The following is a 6,193-nucleotide window of genomic DNA, read 5'->3' as shown; positions in this document are numbered from 1 at the left end:
CAATCCTATCCTATTCTCTATATTATCTTATCCTCTATACTATCCTGTACTCTATCCTATCCTATCCTCAATCCTATCCTAGCCTATCATATCCTCTATCCTATCATATCCTCTATCCTATCCTATCCTCTATCCTATCCTATCCTCTATCCTATCCTATCCTATATCCTATCCTATCCTCTGTCCTATCCCATCTTCTATCCTATCCTATCCTCTATCGTATAGTATCCTCTATCCCATCCAATTCTCTATCCTACCCTCTATCCTATCGTATCCTCTATCGTATCGTATCCTCCATCCTATAATATCATATATCCTATCCTATCCTCTATCGTATCGTATCCTCTATCCTATCCAATCCTCTATCCTATCATCTATCCTATCCTATCCTCAATCCTATCCTATCCTCTATCCTATTCTATCCTCTATCCTATCCTATAATCTATCCTATCCTATCCTCTATCCTGTCCTATCCTCTATCCTATCCTATTCTCTATATTATCTTATCCTCTATACTATCCTGTACTCTATTCTATCCTATCCTCTATCTTATCCTATCATCTACCCTATATTATCCTCTATCCTATACTATCCTCTATAATATCGTATCCTCCATCCTATAGTATCATATATCCTATCCTATCCTGTATCCTATCCTATCCTCTATCCTATCCTATCCTCTATCCTATCATATCCTCTATCCTACCCTATCCTCTATCCTATCCTATCCTATCCTATTCTCTATCCCATAATATCCTCAATCCTATCCAATCCTCTATCCTATCCTCTATCCTATCCTATCCTCTATCCTATCCTATCCTCAATCCTATCCTATCCTCTATCCTAGCTTATCATATCCTCTATCCTATCCTATGCTCAATCCTATACTATCCTCTATCCTATCCTAACCTCTATCCCATCCAATCCTCAATCCTATCCTATCCTCTATCCTATCCTATCCTATCCTATCCTCTATCCCATAATTTCCTCAATCCTCTATCCTATCCTCTATCCTATCCAATCCTCTATCCTATCCTCCATCCTATCCTATTCTCTATATTATCTTATCCTCTATACTATCCTGTACTCTATCCTATCCTATCCTCAATCCTATCCTAGCCTATCATATCCTCTATCCTATCATATCCTCTATCCTATCCTATCCTCTATCCTATCCTATCCTCTATCCTATCCTATCCTATATCCTATCCTATCCTCTGTCCTATCCCATCTTCTATCCTATCCTATCCTCTATCGTATAGTATCCTCTATCCCATCCAATTCTCTATCCTACCCTCTATCCTATCCTATCCTCTATCGTATCGTATCCTCCATCCTATAATATCATATATCCTATCCTATCCTCTATCGTATCGTATCCTCTATCCTATCCAATCCTCTATCCTATCATCTATCCTATCCTATCCTCAATCCTATCCTATCCTCTATCCTATTCTATCCTCTATCCTATCCTATAATCTATCCTATCCTATCCTCTATCCTGTCCTATCCTCTATCCTATCCTATTCTCTGTATTATCTTATCCTCTATACTATCCTGTACTCTATTCTATCCTATCCTCTATCTTATCCTATCATCTACCCTATATTATCCTCTATCCTATACTATCCTCTATAATATCGTATCCTCCATCCTATAGTATCATATATCCTATCCTATCCTGTATCCTATCCTATCCTCTATCCTATCCTATCCTCTATCCTATCATATCCTCTATCCTACCCTATCCTCTATCCTATCCTATCCTATCCTATTCTCTATCCCATAATATCCTCAATCCTATCCAATCCTCTATCCTATCCTCTATCCTATCCTATCCTCTATCCTATCCTATCCTCAATCCTATCCTATCCTCTATCCTAGCTTATCATATCCTCTATCCTATCCTATGCTCAATCCTATACTATCCTCTATCCTATCCTAACCTCTATCCCATCCAATCCTCAATCCTATCCTATCCTCTATCCTATCCTATCCTATCCTATCCTCTATCCCATAATTTCCTCAATCCTCTATCCTATCCTCTATCCTATCCAATCCTCTATCCTATCCTCCATCCTATAATATCCTCTCTCCTATAATATCCGCTATCCTATCCTATCCTATATCCTATCCTATCCTCTGTCCTATCCCATCTTCTATCCTATCCTATCCTCTATCGTATAGTATCCTCTATCCCATCCAATTCCCTATCCTACCCTCTATCCTATCCTATCCTCTATCGTATCGTATCCTCCATCCTATAATATCATATATCCTATCCTATCCTCTATCGTATCGTATCCTCTATCCTATCCAATCCTCTATCCTACCATCTATCCTATCCTATCCTCAATCCTATCCTATCCTCTATCCTATTCTATCCTCTATCCTATCCTATCCTCTATCCTATCCTATCCTCTATCCTGTCCTATCCTCTATCCTATCCTATTCTCTATATTATCTTATTCTCTATACTATTCTGTACTCTATGCTATCCTATCCTCTATCTTATCCTATCCTCAATCCTATCCTATCCTCTATCCTAGCTTATCATATCCTCTATCCTATCCTATCCTCAATCCTATCCTATCCTCTATCCTATCCTAACCTCTATCCCATCCAATCCTCAATCCTATCCTATCCTCTATCCTATCCTATCCTATCCTATCCTCTATCCCATAATTTCCTCAATCCTCTATCCTATCCTCTATCCTATCCAATCCTCTATCCTATCCTCCATCCTATAATATCCTCTCTCCTATAATATCCGCTATCCTATCCTCTATCCTATAATATCCGCTATCCTATCCTCTATCCTATGATATCCTCTATCCTATCCTATCCTCAATCCTATCCTATCCTCTATCCTATCCTAACCTCCATCCCATCCAATCCTCAATCCTATCCTATCCTCTATCCTATCCTATCATCTATCCTATAATATCCTCTATCCTATCCTATGCTCTATCCTATCCTATTCTGTATCCTATCCTATCCTCTATCCTATCCTATCCTCTATACTATCTTATCCCCTATCCTATCCTATCCTCTATCCTATCCTATCCTCTATCCTATCCTATCCTCTATCCTATCCTTTCCTCTATACTATATTATCCTCTATCCTATCCTATCCTATTCTCTATCCTATCCTATCCTGTATCCTATCCTATTCCCTATCCTATCCTGTCCTCTATCCTATCCTACCCTATCCTATCCTCTATCCCATAATATCCTCAATCCTATCCAATCCTCAATCCTATCCTCTATCCTATCCTATCCTCAATCCTATCCTATCCTCTATCCTATCCTATCCTCAATCGTAACTTATCCTCTATCCTATCCTCTATCCTATCCTATCCTCTATCCTATGCTATCCTATCCTCTATCCCATAATATCCTCAATCCTATCCAATCCTCTATCCTATCCTCTATCCTATCCTATCCTCTATCCAATCCAATCCTGTATCCTATAATCTATCCTATCCTATCCTGTATCCAATTATATCCTCTATCCTATCCTCTATCCTATCCTATCCTTGATCCTATCCTATCCTCTATCCTATCCTATCCTATATCCTATCCTATCTTCTATCCTATCCTATCATATCCTATCCTCTAACCCATAATATCCTCAATCCTATACAATCCTCTATCCTATCCTCTATCCTATCCAATCCTCTATCCTATCCTCTATCCTATCCTATCATCTATCCTATCCTATCCTCAATCCTATCCTTTCATCTATCCTATCCTATCCTCTATCCAATCCTATTCTCTATCCTATCCTATCCTCAATCCTATCCTATCCTCAATCCTATCCAATCCTCTATCCTATCCTCTGTCCTATCCTACCCTCTATCCTATCCTATCCTCTATCGTATCGTATCCTCTATCCTATCAAATCCTCTATCCTATCCTCTATCCAATCCTATTCTCTATCCTATCCTATCCTCAATCCTATCCTATCCTCAATCCTATCCTATCCTCAATCCTATCCTATCCTCTACCCTATCCAATCCTCTATTCTATCGTCTATCCTATCCTATCCTGTATCCAATCCTATCCTCAATCCTATCCTATCCTCTATCCTATAATATCCTCTCTCCTGTAATATCTTCTATCCTATCCTCTATCCTATCCTATCCTCTGTCCTATTCTATCCTCAATCCGATCCTATCCTCTATGCTAGCCTATCATATCCTCTATCCTATCCTATCCCCTATCCTATCCTATCCTCTATCCTATCCTATCCTCAATCCTATCCTATCCTCTATCCTATTCTATCCTCTATCCTATCCTATCCTCTGTCCTATCCCATCCTCAATCCTATCCTATCCTCTATCCTAGCTTATCATATCCTTTATCCTATCCTATCCTCTATCCTATCCTATCCTCTACCCTATCCTATCCTCTATCCTGTCGTATCCTCTATCCTATCCTATTCTCTATATTATCTTATCCTCTATACTATCCTGTACTCTATCCTATCCTATCCTCAATCCTATCCTATTCTCTATATTATCTTATCCTCTATACTATCCTGTACTCTATCCTATCCTATCCTCAATCCTATCCTAGCCTATCATATCCTCTATCCTATCATATCCTCTATCCTATCCTATCCTCTATCCTATCCTATCCTCTATCCCATCCTATCCTATATCCTATCCTATCCTCTGTCCTATCCCATCTTCTATCCTATCCTATCCTCTATCGTATAGTATCCTCTATCCCATCCAATTCTCTATCCTACCCTCTATCCTATCCTATCCTCTATCGTATCGTATCCTCCATCCTATAATATCATATATCCTATCCTATCCTCTATCGTATCGTATCCTCTATCCTATCCAATCCTCTATCCTATCATCTATCCTATCCTATCCTCAATCCTATCCTATCCTCTATCCTATTCTATCCTCTATCCTATCCTATAATCTATCCTATCCTATCCTCTATCCTGTCCTATCCTCTATCCTATCCTATTCTCTATATTATCTTATCCTCTATACTATCCTGTACTCTATTCTATCCTATCCTCTATCTTATCCTATCATCTACCCTATATTATCCTCTATCCTATACTATCCTCTATAATATCGTATCCTCCATCCTATAGTATCATATATCCTATCCTATCCTGTATCCTATCCTATCCTCTATCCTATCCTATCCTCTATCCTATCATATCCTCTATCCTACCCTATCCTCTATCCTATCCTATCCTATCCTATTCTCTATCCCATAATATCCTCAATCCTATCCAATCCTCTATCCTATCCTCTATCCTATCCTATCCTCTATCCTATCCTATCCTCAATCCTATCCTATCCTCTATCCTAGCTTATCATATCCTCTATCCTATCCTATGCTCAATCCTATACTATCCTCTATCCTATCCTAACCTCTATCCCATCCAATCCTCAATCCTATCCTATCCTCTATCCTATCCTATCCTATCCTATCCTCTATCCCATAATTTCCTCAATCCTCTATCCTATCCTCTATCCTATCCAATCCTCTATCCTATCCTCCATCCTATAATATCCTCTCTCCTATAATATCCGCTATCCTATCCTATCCTATATCCTATCCTATCCTCTGTCCTATCCCATCTTCTATCCTATCCTATCCTCTATCGTATAGTATCCTCTATCCCATCCAATTCTCTATCCTACCCTCTATCCTATCCTATCCTCTATCGTATCGTATCCTCCATCCTATAATATCATATATCCTATCCTATCCTATCCTATCCTCTAACCCATAATATCCTCAATCCTATACAATCCTCTATCCTATCCTCTATCCTATCCAATCCTCTATCCTATCCTCTATCCTATCCTATCATCTATCCTATCCTATCCTCAATCCTATCCTTTCATCTATCCTATCCTATCCTCTAACCAATCCTATTCTCTATCCTATCCTATCCTCAATCCTATCCTATCCTCAATCCTATCCAATCCTCTATCCTATCCTCTGTCCTATCCTACCCTCTATCCTATCCTATCCTCTATCGTATCGTATCCTCTATCCTATCAAATCCTCTATCCTATCCTCTATCCAATCCTATTCTCTATCCTATCCTATCCTCAATCCTATCCTATCCTCAATCCTATCCTATCCTCAATCCTATCCTATCCTCTACCCTATCCAATCCTCTATTCTATCGTCTATCCTATCCTAT

The sequence above is a fragment of the Halictus rubicundus genome, unplaced genomic scaffold (assembly GCF_050948215.1).
Source record: "Halictus rubicundus isolate RS-2024b unplaced genomic scaffold, iyHalRubi1_principal scaffold0019, whole genome shotgun sequence".
NCBI lineage: Eukaryota > Metazoa > Arthropoda > Insecta > Hymenoptera > Halictidae > Halictus > Halictus rubicundus.
The sequence above is the reverse complement of the archived record's forward strand: the minus strand, read 5'-3'. Positions refer to the sequence as shown.